Source organism: Callospermophilus lateralis, chromosome 8, assembly GCF_048772815.1.
Source record: "Callospermophilus lateralis isolate mCalLat2 chromosome 8, mCalLat2.hap1, whole genome shotgun sequence".
NCBI classification, from domain to species: domain Eukaryota; kingdom Metazoa; phylum Chordata; class Mammalia; order Rodentia; family Sciuridae; genus Callospermophilus; species Callospermophilus lateralis.
The window spans coordinates 90,140,105-90,157,455 of record NC_135312.1 but is presented as its reverse complement, the minus strand read 5'-3'; the positions used below and the strand labels follow the sequence as shown (position 1 = coordinate 90,157,455).

The window sequence follows — 17,351 nt, the reverse complement described above, 5'->3', positions numbered from 1 at the left end:
CAGAACAGTGGCATGTCTGTGGGGCTACAGAGATAGAAATATGCAGAGGAATCAAAGTATAAAGTAGTCCAAATTCAGATAATAGTTCCCCTGTCAAGATGGCTCCTGGTTATAGCACCCTGGGGGATTTCTGGGAGAAGAAGTGAAATCTTTTTCTAAGGCAGAGTTATGTGAAGATTTCAAGCCACTTCTCTGTTTAGGCTGTAAGCAAGTTCCATGAAACTTTCCAGTAGCTAGGACTGTCAGAATCTGTGCTGATAGAGTTTGTTGAGAGTCTCACTTTCACCTTTACTCCATGCAAAGGGGAGACTCCCTGAGCTGTGGGGCCAGGGCAGCAGATGAGGGATATTTTGTTTCTCTTGCTATCCTGCTATCCCAGTTCTCTGGGTTTTGTAGGGTTTCCATTTCTTTACTGTTGAATTCTGGTGTTCCCTTGTGGTCATTCATCTCAATATGCAGTTGTCTACCTTTTTTTTTTTTTTAATTTATTTTTATTTTTTTGTGGAAGACCAGGTGGTTTCTGGGTGCCTCCATTTAACTGTCTGACCTTTTCCTAAGTGAAAAACCTTTCTAAATAATTTTAATATAATTATTAAGTGAACGATGAATTTTCTTTTTACAAAAATTTGCATAATTCCAGAACAAAACAAAACAAACAACAAAAAACAATACACATTCAGTCTTTCTGTCAAATTATGAAGGGGATGAGGCTTGAGGCCCTTGTTTCCTGCCTCAATGCAAGGATAGGAGAGAGAAAACCACTAGACTACCTATCAGCAGAGGAAGCCAGGTGGGACAGGGTCCTTCAAGGCTACTGTGAGAGCCATGGAGATGCTATACAGAGGGCACATTTTTCTCAGTGGAAACTCCTGATCTACTTCCATGCAAGATGCATCCTCATAACACTCAAGAGGGGGTCATCTCATCAGGAACAGTAGTGCTGGCTTCTTCTCCTGTCGCTTCATCTTCGTCAGTGCTTAGGCCTGACTTTATCATGCAGTAGATGCAATTGGAGCAAGTCTGGCGATATTCAAGGGAGAAGCAAGAAGAGAACAAGGGTGGTCTCAAGTAGGAGCACCATGGGGTCCTTGACAGTCTTGTCATTTTTGCCTGCCTCAGCCTTCTGCCACAGTGTCTCCAAGACGGGGTGGTCAGGGTTGCTCTCCAGGTGCTTTTTGGCCATCATGTAGCCCATTTTACAGTTATCTCACAGTACTTGGGCCTTCATGATCTGCTTCATATTGACTGTTTAATCATAGGTGCTGATAACAATGCAGCATCGTGAAGACATAAGCATATTGAAGATTGTCACTTTCTCAACCCTCCTTTTTTTATTTAGAGATGGGGTCTCACTGAGCTGCCTGGAGTTTCATTAAGTTGCTGAGGCTGGCTTTGAACTCATGATCCTCCTGCCTCAGCCTTGAGAACCTCTGGCATTACAGACATGCACCATCACGCCCTGCTTTCTCGACCTTCTTATCCAAAGGATGCATAGGTTCTTGAACTTTGCCATACTCTCCTCTATTTTCTTTTGCTCCTCCTCATCCTCTGGTATCTCTGATCTTTCCTTGGTTATAAAGAACAGACTCTTCTCATCAAACTCCTTGAACTGCTGCATGTAGTACTTGTCAATAGGCTCAGTCATATATACTATCTCAAAACACGGCTTCTCTACATGCTCCACAAAAGGAGAGTTGGCCACTTGCTCATTTCTATCAATATAATAGATGGACTTCTGTGTCTCCTTTATGCAAAAGACATATTTGGACATAGGAGTCATCACATCTCCAGATTGAGAGGTGTGATACCACAGAAGCTCAGAAAGGCATTGGTGGTCAATGGAATTCTCATGAAATCAAAGCTTAAGATATTTAGAGAATGCCTCATGGAATTTTTTTTTTTTTTTTTTTTTGGAATTCTCCTTATCTCTACCAACTCAGAGAGAAGTGCAGGGAACTTCTTCACAATATTTTTTTTTCAGATGAATTTCAAGATTTTACTCTGTTGGAGGATTTCTTGGGAGATGTTCAGGGGCAGTCCCTCAGAGTCAACCACACCACAGTTGAGATTCTGTGGTATCAACTCATCCTGGCTGTTCATAATGAACACATGACAGACATGTGTTCTTGTTCTCAAAGAGGTCAAAGGGAGCCCACTGAGGGATGAACAGCAGTGCCCTGAATTCCAAGTTACCTTCCACAGAGATGTGATTGACTGCCAAGTTGTCCTACCAGTAATTGGTGAGGTGTTTGTAGAACTATCCATATTCCTCCTGAGTTATATCATTGAGGTTTCAGGGCCAAATGGATTTGGTCTTGTTCACTTCTTCAAAATCAGTATATTTCTCCTTAATCTTGTTTGTTTTATTTTTATTACCTTAATCAGTGTCATTCTCCTCATCCAAGTCCATATCTTTAATCATGGAATTTTTCCCATATCACCCATATCTTTTTCTTTGCTCTTATCTTTCTCTTCCTCTGCTTCATCATCTCTAATTTCCTTCTCTTTTTCCTTCTCCAAATAGAGGGTAATAGGATCCCCTATGAACTGCAAGTGCTTCTTCACCACTTCTTTGATCAATCTCTGCTCTAAGTACTCTGTTCTTATTTGAGGTAGAGGATCACTTTTGTACCCCAGCCAATTGGTTCACTATGATCAGCTTGTACAGTGAGGGATCCCTCAGCAGAAGACACCTGGGTGTACTGTTCATTGTTATCATGCTTTGTGATTACAAACACTTTCTCTGCCACCAAATAGGAGAATAAAATATAACACCAAATTTCCCAGTCACAGATATGTCTAAACCATCCTGAATGGCTTCCATAAATGCTTTAGCACAAGACTTGACAATGGTTCCCAAATTATTTATGAGGTTAGTCTTGGTCTTGCCAATGCCTCTGTCCTCCAAAGTCATGTGCATTCCTGAGGTTTGGAGATGATGTCAATTTTCACCTCTTCACCACTGTCCAACTTGGAAGGGTCTTTCAGGCTCTCATAGTGAATCTTGTCAAGGCATCAGAAGCATTTGAGATCAATTCCCAGAGGAAAATATCCTTGTTGGAATAGAAGGTATTGATAATGAGAGACATGAGTTGGTCAATTTCTGCCTGAAAGGCAAAGGTCTTTATCTCCTCTTCTCTGTGGTGCATTTCCTTGGGCATTTTGAAGAGAAAGGGCTGTGAAAATTACAGAGCAGGGTGGGCCCAGGTAGAGTTCAACTCACTCACAGCACCAAGGCTGTGAGGTAGGGGAGACCGGGGGGACTCAAGAGCATGCTGACTTTTCTAATTCCGTTTGAGTATTGTCCCCACAATACTAATACATTAAGGGACATCAGTAGTATGTTTCAGAATTTTAGCTATCTCTATCACATTTCAAATACTTTTCAAACGCAGAAGTTTAATGAAGTAATTTGTTTTTTGTTTACCAAATTAGTGAATTAAAAAGATATAAAATTCTCTCACATGTGTTTGATGTTTTAAAAGTGATAAATATTTAACATATAGCTTAAACTCTATCCTCTATCCCTTTCCTCTTGTTCTGTCTTCACTGATGACCATAATTCAGAATGTTTTTTAAGGTATTTTCCTTAACAGGAAGGTCACCCCATCATGTTTTCTTTTCATCATATTAATAAGAAGCAAATGCAAACAATTCTCCTTCTGTTCCATCCGACTAAATGAGTTTAAAGTACCAGTTTCAGAACTGTTCTGTGTAATGTCCAAGGCTAATCTAATTGATTCTAAACATAGGTTACAAACTCAAACGCCCTCAAGTGCCATGCAGAGAATTTTAGAGAGCTATCTTGTCAGAGTGGAAACACTGTCTAGATTGAATTCATGTGCCATTTATAAAAGGCAGCTGCTTGCTGTCTTCTTAAATGGCAGTAAGTCAATGTTCAGTATTATCAAGTGATCTGATTTTTTTAGGAAAAAAAAGAGCATCTTTTGTTCTAATTTCTAAATTTTGGAAACTAAATTAAAAAGAAATACCTCCTGAGTTAAATTTTACATGTCAGACATATAGACTCAGTTAATGAAATTCCACTTTACAAACATGGTAAAATGGAGCAGCTACAATTATATTTCTGTTCCGTGCATTGTCTTTTACCCCCTTTGGATTCACTTGTATATTCAGTCACATTTGTTGCTCAGGTCTGGGTTTCCTGTGTAGAAGAAGCCTTCTATGAACTAGCCAGCTTCAACCCTGCTGCTTCCAATGCAGTGGCTTCTTTATGATCCACTGAAGAACTTCAGCACCATTTTGCCTCCACTGTTGGTCTCATAAAGTTGCCTCATATGATGCAAAGAGACTGGTTTGGATTTGCACAAGTCTGTGTCCTGATCCTAGCTCAGTTACATACTAAGTACATTTCTGTAATATGTACTTTACACCCCTGTATCTCAGAGTCCTGATTATCATTTTGAGTCTCAAAAAATGCTATAACGAAATACCTACCATAGTGCTTGCCATATAATAGTGCATGTGATAAAATATGCTGCCTCCATTCATAAATTCAAGTGCTCACTTTATGCATCTTGCTCAAATCCTACCATCATCTCAAAGTCAAGATACTTCCTCCTCTCTTCGCTGAACTGGCATAGAATTAATTTTTTAATTAGTTTTTTCCCCCATGGTAAAATTGTCATTATCTCGAACAATTTTGTTATAATCTATACCAACTTTTCACTACTGTAATCATAATATAAATTTCTGATAGGCAATAAGTAATTTTGAATTTCTTGGATTGTCTCATAGTCATATATTTTCATCTTCCAAGAAGGTGACAACTAGTTTCTTTGGGCCTGTGAACTTTAGGATGGAAAGAAATCTTAGAGATTATTACTATAATTGATCATTTTCTTGATAAAATTAAATTCTTATTCAAGTGCCTTGTTAAAGTCCCATGGATGGCTTGGGACATAATTGGGGTCAAACACTAAAATATTTAATTTTTTGAATCTTACAGTAATCTTTATGTGATGGTTTATATCATTTGCTTTGGGGTTAAGTATTTCATTCTGGCTCCACCCCTTACCAACTGTGTGCCCTGGGGCATGTTAGTAATGTCTATGAGACTCAGTTTTTTAATACCTCAAACAGGGTTTAAAATGTGGGGTTGTTTTTGCATAAATGAAGTAAGATATGTAAAGCATTTTCCCCAGTGATAGCATGTGCCTGGAACTCAGTATATTCTATGATGATGATAAAAAAAAGAGAATGGAGCCCATGCCCTCAATCTGCTAACTCTTGTCATTTAGATAATGGTTGCTATTATCCTTTGCTTTAAAGACTTTGCATACTTTCAAAATTAATAAATTATTTTTTATCCTTTAGTTCTTCAGAAGGAAAAATTTCCATATATATATATGTGTGTGTGCGTGTGTGTATGTGTGTATCTCCCAAGAGATAAGATTTCTAACCCTATAGTTATTTATATGACTTTCCTACAAATTTTCTTTACATTTTTGAGTCTTTTAGCTTCACAACTATAGCTATTTCCATTCTTTAATATAAAGCTGATTCTATTTTAATGTAGAGAAAGAATATTACACTCTGTTACAATTCATTGTTTATAACAATTGTTTTAACTATCCCTTGAATGTGAGTTTTTGATTTGTAATTATTTTGCATATTATGAGCTTTTGGGAGTTGTACTACACCACCTTGCTGAAGAGGTATAAAATAACTATTGGTCTGTATTCCTGTTTTAAAATGTTGAAATAGTATGAAGCTTTCTTAATACCCCAAAAGACTGAGAGTGCCTTCAACCAAACATGTAAGAATTTTTAGAATGTGGATTCTGAACTGAGCAATATAACACAGGAGGTCATTCAGAATAGAGATCCACTTAGTTCAGAAGCAGCTTTTATCGCCACATAAATATTATGAAGCAACTAAAAACTCAGTAGCCTTGAGCATGTGCTTCCTATTAAAAACACTGGGAGTCCTAGGAGTTGTGGAGAATAGGTTAGGTTTCTCAACCTCTTTCTTTCTGCTCTTGTTTCCTAACATTTTTTCCCTACTCTTATTAATAATCCATGGCATATAGCACAAGTGATCAGAGACTAAATAACTGTTGAATAAACAAATGAATGAATAAATGATATCTTTTTAACATGTTTTACTGCTCCATTCTTTTTTTCCATTTTAATTTTTTATTTCTTTTAATTAGTTATTCATGACAGTGGAATGCACTTATGCAGTTTGATATATCATACATAGATGGGATATAATTTCTCATTTTTCTGAGTGCACATGTTGTAGAATCATATAGGTCATGCAGCCACGTATGTACATAAAGTAATAATGCCTTTTTCATTCTACTATCTTTCCTATCCCCACATCCCCTTCTTTCCCCTCCCTTCACTTCCCTCTTCCTAATATAAGGTTAACACTATTCTTCTCTGGAGCCCCCTGGGTTTTATTGTGAATTATCATTGGCATATTAGAGAAAACATTCAGCCTTTGGTTTGGGGGGATTGGCTTATTTCACTTGACATGATATTTTCCACCTCCATTCATTTATTGTGAGAAATGCTTATTAGCTGGATATAGAAAACCTAGAATATTTTGAATAGAAGCATGTGGCTTAAGTGAAGAAGTGCTTCAAATATTCCAAACACAATTTGAAGTAGTGTTGTTAATTTATGAATGCAGAAGAAGGAAAAGGAAGTAAAAGTCTGGCATACAGAAAATAGAGAGTGGACCATTTTCAGCAGTGAAGTTTAGAGAAGACTGGAAACAAAGTGATCAAGTAGGTGAACATAAGTTATGAGCATAAGCTTTGGGATCAGAATGACTGAGTTTCTACTGTCTTTATCACTTGCCAGCAATGCACTAGCTGTGTGCAAACTTCTTTTTAAACTTCTTAGTCAGTGTGGAAGGACTAACATTATATACCTTATATACTTATGAGGATTAAAGGGGCATTTTATAAAATACATACTATAGTATCTGGTACATACTAAGGATAATATTGTTTTTATTGTTACTGAATAAAGCCAGAAGATAATCAGGTTTTATCAGTTTTTTTTTCTTTTCTGGTGAGCTCACATATATCAGGCAAGATCATTGAAAGCATTTTTGCACATAATACTGTCAAGTGAATTCGGTTTTTTATTATGGTTTCTGGGATCATAAAGCTGTCAAGCCTTAATTAAAATACTTCCTCCCCTTTTACTTCCCATTCTTACTCCACCCTTCTCTCCTTCCCTCCTTTTATACTACCAACATTTACAACTTGACAGTGTTCCAGACTATTCCAAGCACTGAGAATACTGACTGCATTTATGTATCTGTCCATCATCTGCTTATCTATCTTAGTTCAGGTTGCTAGATAATAAAATACCATAGCCAGAGCGGTTTAAACTACAGAAACTTATTTCTGCAATTCTGGAGGCCGAAGGTCCCATGTCAGCATCAGGTTCTTGGTGAGGACTTTCTTCCTTGCTTTCATGCTGCTGCCTTCTTGTGCTGTATCCTCACATGGCAGAGAGAGGAAGCCAGGAAGCGCTGGTCTCTTTTCCTCCCATAAGAGTACTAATCCCATTATGGCTGCTCCACCCTCATGACCTTACGTAAACCTAAGCACCTCTCAAAGTTCTCACTCTTCTAATACATTTGGGATTAGGAATTCAGTATATGAATTTTGTGAAGACATATTCAGTCCAAAATATTCTCTGTCTAAATGCATTTATGAAGATAGACTGTCTATTTCTAATGATGTCATCAAAAAACCCCATGAAAGGAAAGTATTTTTGTTTTTAGTTGTAGGTGGACACAATATCTTTATTTATTCATCATTTTGTGGTGCTTAGGATCAAACCCATTGCCTCATATGTGTGAGGCAAGCCCTCTACTACTGAGCCACAACCCCAGCCCCCAAAGGGAACTATTTTAAAGCAAGTCTTGATAGTGTTCTCCAAGTGGTTTAGCAGAGTGGGGAGCTGAGTGAGAGAGAAAAAGGGTGGAAGTGAAGAATTACAGAGGGACGGGCCTGAAACAACCATGGCATTTAATGGCATTGTTAAAAATAACGAAAAATTTGGATATTACCATGACAACCAGAGTGTTTTCAGTGGGGGAGTGAAATGATCCAGTCTACCCTCTAGAAGCAGGATATGGTATGGACTAGAGTTCCTAGGAAACATATTCTGGGCAGTCAGGTTGAAGAGTAGACAGGAAGAACTGACACAGCTCCATCACAGATAAGCCTTCAGTAGTTATTGCAGGGTGTTTTAGGCTATGTTGGCCTGGGGAAAGCCAGGAGATGATTTCCTGGAGCGCATGCTTGCCTCTGCTTGGCCTGGGTGTGATTCATAAACTCTGCCCTGCCTCCACAGGGTACTAAGCATCCCCTTCTCACACTGTAGTTCCAATCAGCACCACCAGTGCTGCAGGGGTCTCATCTCTGGCTCTAGCTGTCCTTGCCTCCCCTTGGTCTTCCTTTTGTAGCTATTTCTGATGGTTGTGGTCCAAATCCACTGCTACAGTCACAGCTTTTGCTAGCTTCAACCCACCATGGCCCTGGGTGGTGCAAGGCCTTCCAAGACTGCTGCCTCTATGATGTTGGAAGGCTCCCAAGACTGCTGCCTCTATGATGTTGGAAGGCTCCTACTCCTCTGCACTTGCCTGCCCTGGTCTTGTTTTATTATGAGCATGGAGTATAAGAAAAGTCATAAACTCTTAACCAATAAAATCAAGATTTCATTCTTAACTCTGACACTAATTCTGTGACACCTTTGACAGTCTTAGTTTCTTTATTCTTAAAATTAAGAGAAGGCCACCTGCCATAAATGGTTATTCTGAAGATTCAATGATTTCACGTAATTAGAATACCTAATATACAGTGTGGCATGTGGTAACTTCTTGTTATCACCACTTAATCCCCTTGATGGGCCAACTTGAGTCCCATTTCCACTTTTATCCTCTTCTACCTTTTAAAGCTGACTGTAGTCTTGTTTCCCCAAAACTCTTGACTTTCGAAAGTTTTTCTTGTGGGTAACAGGTTACAGAGATCATTTGTACAATTTCAACTGGAACAATGAGTAGAACATTACTGTTGCTCAATACCTGTTAACTTCTCTCCTGTCCTTGTAACTGTAAACTCCCTTTGCGTGGCTGTTTCCTTTGGGCCATTTGCCACAGTTTCCTTCCATTGGTGAAGTATTTGCATTCTTTTGTGGAAGTCTGCATCCTAATGTACAAATACAATGCATGGAACTCAAATCACCGAACAGGACAAAGAGAGAAAGGAATGGATGCCAACAGGGTAGAACTGTGGTTGCAGAAATTAGTGAGATATAACAACTCAGCCTCAGAACAGCTGAAAGGTTATTGTAGATGTTACTTAGAGGTTGCAAGTTCAGCTGTTCTAACCAGGGGTGTTAATATGCTGATTCATGGCTGATGCCCCAAATCAAATGGGACATACCATTAAAGTTTTGTGTCAACATGTACTTAGAGCAGAACCCTAGCCTGTGGCCAGTGTAGAACCTGCATATAGTGCTTCTGTCCCCATCCTAGGCGAATGACAGCTGTCAATGGAGATGTAGCTTCAAATACCCCAAAAACAAGGGTTTAGGAAATGCTCCATACCCAATGAGGCATACTCTCTTAGTTAGAAATATAGTCCCTGCAGCCAAATTGTCTGGGTTCAAATCTCAGCTATTCCACTTACTAAATGTGACTTTGTTCAACTTATTGAAGCTCTCTGACCTCTGCATCCTTTTCTTTAAAGTCTCATGACAATACCTACTTTATAGGGTTGTTAGGAGAATTTCATAGGCTAATAAATGTTACATGCTACAAAAAAATGCTGGGTATATTGTTGATACTCAACAAATATTAGCTATATTTTTATTACCTCCAATAGGTAGGGAAACCAGGATGAAGCATTGTCCCAAAGATGGAGTTCATAGATCGTTAGAGAGGAGGAAGAAGAAAATTCTAGGGAACTTTTCAACATAAGACTCCTGCTTGGTACAGCGACAATCACATTAGGTTGATGGGGATGAGGTCATTCTTGTCCTTCTATTCCTGAATCAATACTGGCTGAGGAGCAGGGCAGATCTGATACAGCAAATGGATACTCATTGATGCCTGCTGGAAAGGCTGGAGAGAGCAGGAGTTCACCTTTCAAACTTCTTCTTGTCATCCTGCAGGTTGACCTCATGTCACATAACAAATATCATGCAATCTTCTTTAGCTATACTTGAAGCTGATTTGGATGATTGATTTACTGCTTTGGATTAATTTCAGCCTAAATTTACATGAAGAACAAACATTTCATGTTGATGGAATCACAGTGCTTTGTTCCTTAGGAGTACACTTAAACTAGGCAACAAGTACACTTTATGCTCTACATAAAAATGGTGATGGTAAATAGTCTAAATTAGATAATGTTAGGTAAACACTCTCAGTTCAGTCTTCAGCCCAGAAATAACATGTAAATTCCATTTTTTTTATATTGCTGCGAATGCATTTGAGACTTTGATGTTTCTAAACTACCAGTGATATCATTAAGGTACAGAATTGCTTTCTTAGCAGTTCTGGTGATTTGACTATTAAAGTGCTTAAGTTAGATTATAAGCTAGCAAATATTATCATATACCTTATTAAAATGTTTTAATTTCAATTGTAATAGGGAAACATGTTTGTGATTTCAAGCATCGCACATTTTGGATTTAATTTTGTAGTTTGCTACATTTGCCTAGCTAATCTTGGTATTAATCTCCTTTTTAAAAACCCTGTTTTGCTCTTGGTAAAAACTTGTAAATTATTTTATTTTTGTATAAAAATCTATGTTTATCTTTGACACACAGAAATTCTACTTTGGTTTTCCTATTGAGTATGTATATTAGATCCATGAGCTTTTCAAGCCTGAATTGCAGAAAAAAAATCTGAAATAAATACATTGGAATAGGTCAGCTGATATGATCCAATAGTGTGGTTTATATTTCAATACATGTGTTATTGTATTTTTAATGGTAACATATTCCCATAATTTTATCTTCTGTATGTTTAATAAAGATGCTTTAGTAGGATATAGGAAATTTCAGTGTGTGTTTGTGTTTTAAACTAATGTTATATTTTTGCACTGTGTGTTAACTTTTCAACAAAAGTTGTGCATATTTTTCAGGTAAGTTAAAATAAACAAACTTGAATATTTTATTTTTTAATTGATTTTATTTTTTTAAATGCATTACAGCAGAATGCATTACAATTCTTATTACACATATAGAGCACAATTTTTCATATCTTTGTATATAAAGTATGTTCATGCCAATTCATATCTTTATATATGTACTTCGTTTTTTTGCATTACAATTCTTATTACACATATATACCATAATTTTTCATATCTCTGTTTTTATATAAAGTATGTTGACACCCAATTTGTGTCTTCATACATATACTTAGGATAATGATGTCCAACACATTCCACCATCCTTGCTAATCCCTGCCCCATTCCTTTCCCTCCCATTCCTCTTCCCTATCTAGAATTCATCCATTCCTCCCATGCTTCCCCTCCATATCCCACTATGAGTCAGCCTCCTTATATCAGAGAAAACATTCAGCATTTGTTTTTCGGGTATTGGCTAACTTCACTTAGCATTATCTTCTCCAATGCCATCCATTTACCTGCAAATGCCATGATTTTATTCTCTTTTATTGCTGAGTAAAATTCTATTGTATATATATGCAACATTTTTAAAATCCATTCATCCACTTAAAATTCCATTGTGTATATATGCAACATTTTAAAAATCCATTCATCCACTAGGTTCACTCCACAGTTTAGCCATTATGAATTGTACTGCTATAAACATTGATGAGGCTGGGTCCCTGTAGCATGTTGTTTTTAAGTCATTTGGTATAGTCCAAAGAGAGGGACTATACCCTCTGGGTATAGCTGGGTCAAATGGTGATTTAATTTGGAGATTTCCAAGGAATCTACATACTGCTTTCCATATTGACTGCCCAATTTGTAGTCCCACCAACAATATATGAGTGTACCTTTTTCCCCACGTCCTCTCCAACACTTATTGTTGTTTGTCTTCATAGTAACTGCCATTCTGACTGGAGTGAGATGATATCTTAGAGTAGTTTTGATTTTCATTTCTCTAATTGCTAGAGGTGATGAGTATTTTTTCATATATTTGTTGATTGATTGTATATCCTCTACTGAGAAGTGTCTGTTCAGGTCCTTGGTCCATTTGTTGATTGGGTTATTTGTTTTTTTGATGTTTAGCTTTTTGAGTTTTTTATATACCCTAGAGATTAGTGCTATATCTGATGTGTGAGGGGTAAAAATTTACTTCTAGGATGTAGGCTCTCTGTTCACCTCACAGATTGTTTCTTTTGTTGAGAATAAACTTTTTAGTTTGAATCCATGTAGGCTCTCTGTTCACCTCACAGATTGTTTCTTTTGTTGAGAATAAACTTTTTAGTTTGAATCCATCCCATTTATTGATTCTTGGTTTTAATTCTTGTGCTATAGGAGTCTTATTAAGGAAGTTGAGGCCTAATCCTACATGATGAAGCTTAGGGCCTACTTTTTCTTCTATTAGACAGAGAGTCTCTGATTTAATTCCTAGATCCTTGGTCCATTTTAAGTTAAGTTTTGTGTATGGTGAGAGATAGGGGTTTAATTTCAGTTTGTTGCATAGGATTTCCAGTTTTCCCATCACCATTTGTTGAAGATGCTATCTTTTATCCACTGCATGTTTTTGGCAACTTTGTCTAATGTAAGATAACTGGAATTAAACAAACTTGAATATTTTGGATTACAAATTTGATCAGTCCTAGGGAATGCTATCATTAAGACCATCTCTAATAATTTCAAGTTATGACTAGATGTTAATGTATAAATTTAAACTATGATATATTTTCATATGTGTATATTGACCATTCTTTGATACCTATGCAGAAATTTTTCTTAGGAAACATTTTATTAAAAACTTTATCACTTATAAAATATATATTATCTTATATTTGCATATTACTACATTTGGAGCCACAGTGCCTATCTTAGAATTTAAGTTCGTGATCACTCTTGGGAACATTAGTTAACCTCTCCTGAGCCTTAGTTTTACTTTATGACGTGAGAATAAGAATACTACCTACCTTACAATTAAACTATATACGGTGATTAGGAGAGTGCCTCAAACAGGGCCATTGAATTGTTTTGTTGTTTCCTTTATAATTTGGGGAATATTAGAAAAATATATAAACGTGTGGAGGAGATTTTTATATAGAGCAATTTTGATAATATTCCTTTGCAAAAATTACTAAGAGTCTCCCTGTGATTAGATTTTACACTGATTTCCAATGATTAAAAGAAAACCTTGTATTGATCAGCACAAGATCATTCAAAGAATGGTTTAATATCTAAGTAAAAATTGCTATTTTGAACTATGCTCCTTAAATAAGTAGTTAGTGTAGTTGTAATTCTCTGCTACTCTCATTGCTATGTCTTAGATGAAAGACACCAGTGGAAACTAAGCTCCCAGTTCTAAGGCAGCAAATGAAGACTATGGATTGGTCAGTAAGGGGGCTGTTCCTGATGGCCATGGGTCAGGGCTGTAGAAGAGCAATGTGAGAAGCTGGTTAGGGGTGGGGATGCTGCAGGTCACAACACGGTTGTTCCTAGAGACCTAACTTGCCCCTTTGCATTTCTGTGAAAAGCAAATGTGGGTGCAGCAAGAGTCCATCATGGTCCAAAAGCAGCATTAACATTATGAATATATCTCATTATTTCTATCACAGGGAAGACTGCTCAGATTAAGAATTGTGATCATCTCTTATCTTGGGGTCCAAACTGTAAAAAAAATGGTTGTGGGTTTGCCCCATTTTTCTTTTTAAAATACACTGTATCCAATGTGCCTGGTTCAAAAAATAGTAACCATACTGATGGGCTGGGTAAAGTCAGACAGCCTACTTTACAATTCATTTCTACATATACTTTTAATTTTCATTTTAACACTCTTTAGCTGCAGGTGTGGCTTGTGTGACACGTGTTTATGTAAAAAATGCATCATTTGGTTTACTCATTATTTTGTCCTGCAAACTATCTTTTATTCTTAGTTAATATTATCACTGTTCATCCACTTTTTAAGGTTATAAATCTCTGTTCTATTCAACTTCCCACTTTTTTTCCATAGTAAATCCATTAAATTAACCTACTGTGTGTCAGATGTTGTTCTTAGAAGTTGGGATACATCAGTGAAAAGAAATCAACAAAGAGAGAGTATCTGTCTTTAAGGTATTGGTGGAAGTAATAATCACATGCGTGCACACACACAAACACACATACACTTCCTAACTGTTTGACTTCCTAGCTCTCTCAATTTGATTTTCCTTACCCCTTTAATAAGATTTCTGTGAGTGCACTATTGTGGACTATTTTCAACCATGAATTGCTATATCTTAGCTGGTCTCCACTCTGTCATTTCATTTGCTTCTTTAGTTAACTTCTAAAACACAGGGTTAATCATGGCATTTCTCGATTATAAGAGCCATGGCCCTTATAATTTGTCTCCTGATTTCAGTCAGGCTTTAGCGCCTTCTCTTATCCAACTCTACTTCCTTCCTGACAACCTTGGTTATATCTTCTCTGAGCTGCTATGCCAGTGTTAGGCAGAACTGCTCATATCATACTGAGAAAATAGAAGCAACAACACCGGAGTGTTTTCCTTTTCTTATCCCTAAAGCTATTGCCTTCTATAAAAGAATATTGTATTCATTGTCTTCCTTTAAAGCCAACTAATGGCCAGGACTTCCAATTATGCTTCAGAGCCCAACTTCTCTCAATCTTTTCCAACCTTTGTTTTTGAAATAATTATATGATGTTTCTTTTTTTTCTAGTGGATCCTTGTTACCTGTATTTGACATACTTTTTTGTCAGGGACTAGAAGGAAATTCTCCTTTGAAGAATAGCCTGACAGCCCCCTGGGAGACATCCTGCCTGGGAGACATCCTGCAGCTACCTATCTCCCTGGAACATCCTGCGGTTATCAGGATCATCAGACACCCTGCAGCTGGCAGTTTTACCACCCACATCCAGCAACTGCTGATTAGAGAGTTTCCTCATCCCCAGCATATAATTACCCCTGTGTGAACAATAAAAGTTTGCAGCTTGATCAGAATTCCTGTTTGCTGCCCACATTGATGTATCCTGCCGGTTGGGACATTTGGCGCCCAACGTGGGGCTCGAGCCTTTGACTGAGAAGGAACGCCGTCCTCCGGGAAGACTTGGCCAAGCGGGAGCTCGCAATGGCCTCGGCAGACATGACCGAGAGACGGATCCAGGAGGAGAGTGGGGACGACGCATGGTGAGTGACCCACCATGGGACAAGCAGTTTCGTCAAATGATTTGTTTTTGTCAGGCCTCAAGGAGGCCCTCAAGACACGGGGGGGGGGGGCGCGTGTTAAGAAAAAGGACCTAAAATTATTCTTTTCATACATAGGAGAATTGTGTCCATGGTTTCCCCTTGAAGGGACCATTGATGGTAAAAGATGGCTTAGAGTAGGAGACTGTTTAAAAGATTATTATGAATCCTTTGGCCCAGAAAAGGTGCCTGTTCCCACCTTTTCTTACTGGAACTTAATTAATGAAATTCTTAAATGTTCACCCTTTGACAATGGTACCTTAAAACTTGTCAGGATTGGGGAAGAGGCTATGCAAAAGACCTTTTGTCCCTCTTGTCCCCCCTCAGCATGCCCTTTAGTTAGTATAGACATAGACCCTTCTCAGTCTCCCCAGGACCCTGGGAAACTTCTTGGTCCCCCTCAAAATCCCACCCTAATGAATAAGGCTCCAACAGTTACCAACTGCCTTTATCCAGTTTTAAATCCCGGAGACACAATGACCCCTGGGGAGGAGGCTACCTTGGAGAAGGAAGCCACTCGCTACCATTCAGAAGACCCACCACCCCTCGGGACCCTGCCACAGCCTATAGGACTTACACATCCACCTCCCTCCTATATCCCTCCTGCCTTTTGTGCTCCAGCCCTTCAGGGGCCAACTGCCCCCTCAGATATTTTTTCCCCACTTCCCCTGCCTAACCTGGCTCCCTTGCGAGAGTCTCTCCAACATAGATGGGAACAGATCCAACTCTTTTTTTTTATTGGTTGTTCAAAACATTACAGATCCAACTCTTAAAAGAATTAAGATCCCTTGACTCTGAGCTTCACTCATTAGCCTTAGGCATGGAGTCAACCCAAGCTGGCCCAAGGTGGTCTAATACAAAGGCTAAGCCGCGCCTTCGGCCTGTTCTCACCTTCCCAGTCACTCGCAGTCAGACAGATAAGCCCGCCCAGGCTGAGGACAAAGACTCAGAGGAGGATCAAGAGGAGGAAGCGGGGGAAAACAGATCAAGGGGACGAAGCGGGGGAATGGCAAGAGGAAGATCAGGACTCAGAAGATGAGGAGTTCACCCCTAGGCAGGAAGGAACCTAGAGTGTCTACCAAAAATTAAGCCTACATTTTCTTGAAAAACTTAAAAAGGCTTGTGCTCACTATGGCCCCACTGCGCCCTACATGTTGGCTTTATTAGAAAGCCACAGCGCACAATGGCTTACTCCCAATGATTGGAAATTTTTAGCCTGAGCCGGAGACTTCCTGTTATGGAATGCATATTTCAAAGAGCACTGTCGGGAAACTGCTCAAAAAAATTTAACTAAGGCCTCCTCTAAATCCTGGACTTATGTTAAGCTAGTGGGCAATGTGCCTTTTGACACTAACCCTAAACAGGCGCGTTTCCCTGCTGGACTTTTGGCGCAGATTCAGACGGCTGGCTTACATGCTTGGAGACGCCTCCCTCAAAAGGGCTCGGCTACCACTTCCCCACCAAAAATTTGACAAGGGCCTGACGAGACTTATAGCGACTTTGTTGCCTGGCTTAACCTAGCCGTGGAACGCCTACTTGGACCAAGCGAAAGCGAAAGCACCTTTGTAAAACATCTTGCCTTTGAAAACGCCAACCCAGCATGTCAGGATGTTCTTCGACCACATAAGGATAAAGGGGAACTTTCTGACTTTATTAGACTCTGTGCTGGGGTGGGTGCAGACCATGCCATGGGTCTAGCCATAGGTGCTGCCTTTACCAAGGCCTTTCGCAAATCCTCACGTACTTGCTTTACTTGTAAACAACTTGGCTATTTTGCACGCGAGTGTCCGACAGGCAAACAAAGCCTAGGGATAGCGTCTCCTCAAACCGGGGCTAAACCGCCCCCAACCATCCTTTGCCCTAGATGTGGTAAAGGTCGTCACTGGGCCAATGAGTGTAGATCTAAGACAAATGCCCTTGGACACCCTATTTCTTCCCGCTTCTCGGGAAACTCCC

The 17,351-nt window shown here is 38.8% G+C and overlaps 1 pseudogene; it reads right to left on the bottom strand.

Annotated features, from left to right (window-relative positions):
- Positions 1–773: 773 nt before the first annotated feature.
- LOC143405743 (heat shock protein HSP 90-beta pseudogene) lies at positions 774–3,161 on the bottom strand (annotated as a pseudogene).
- Between the last annotated feature and the right edge of the window lie 14,190 nt (positions 3,162–17,351).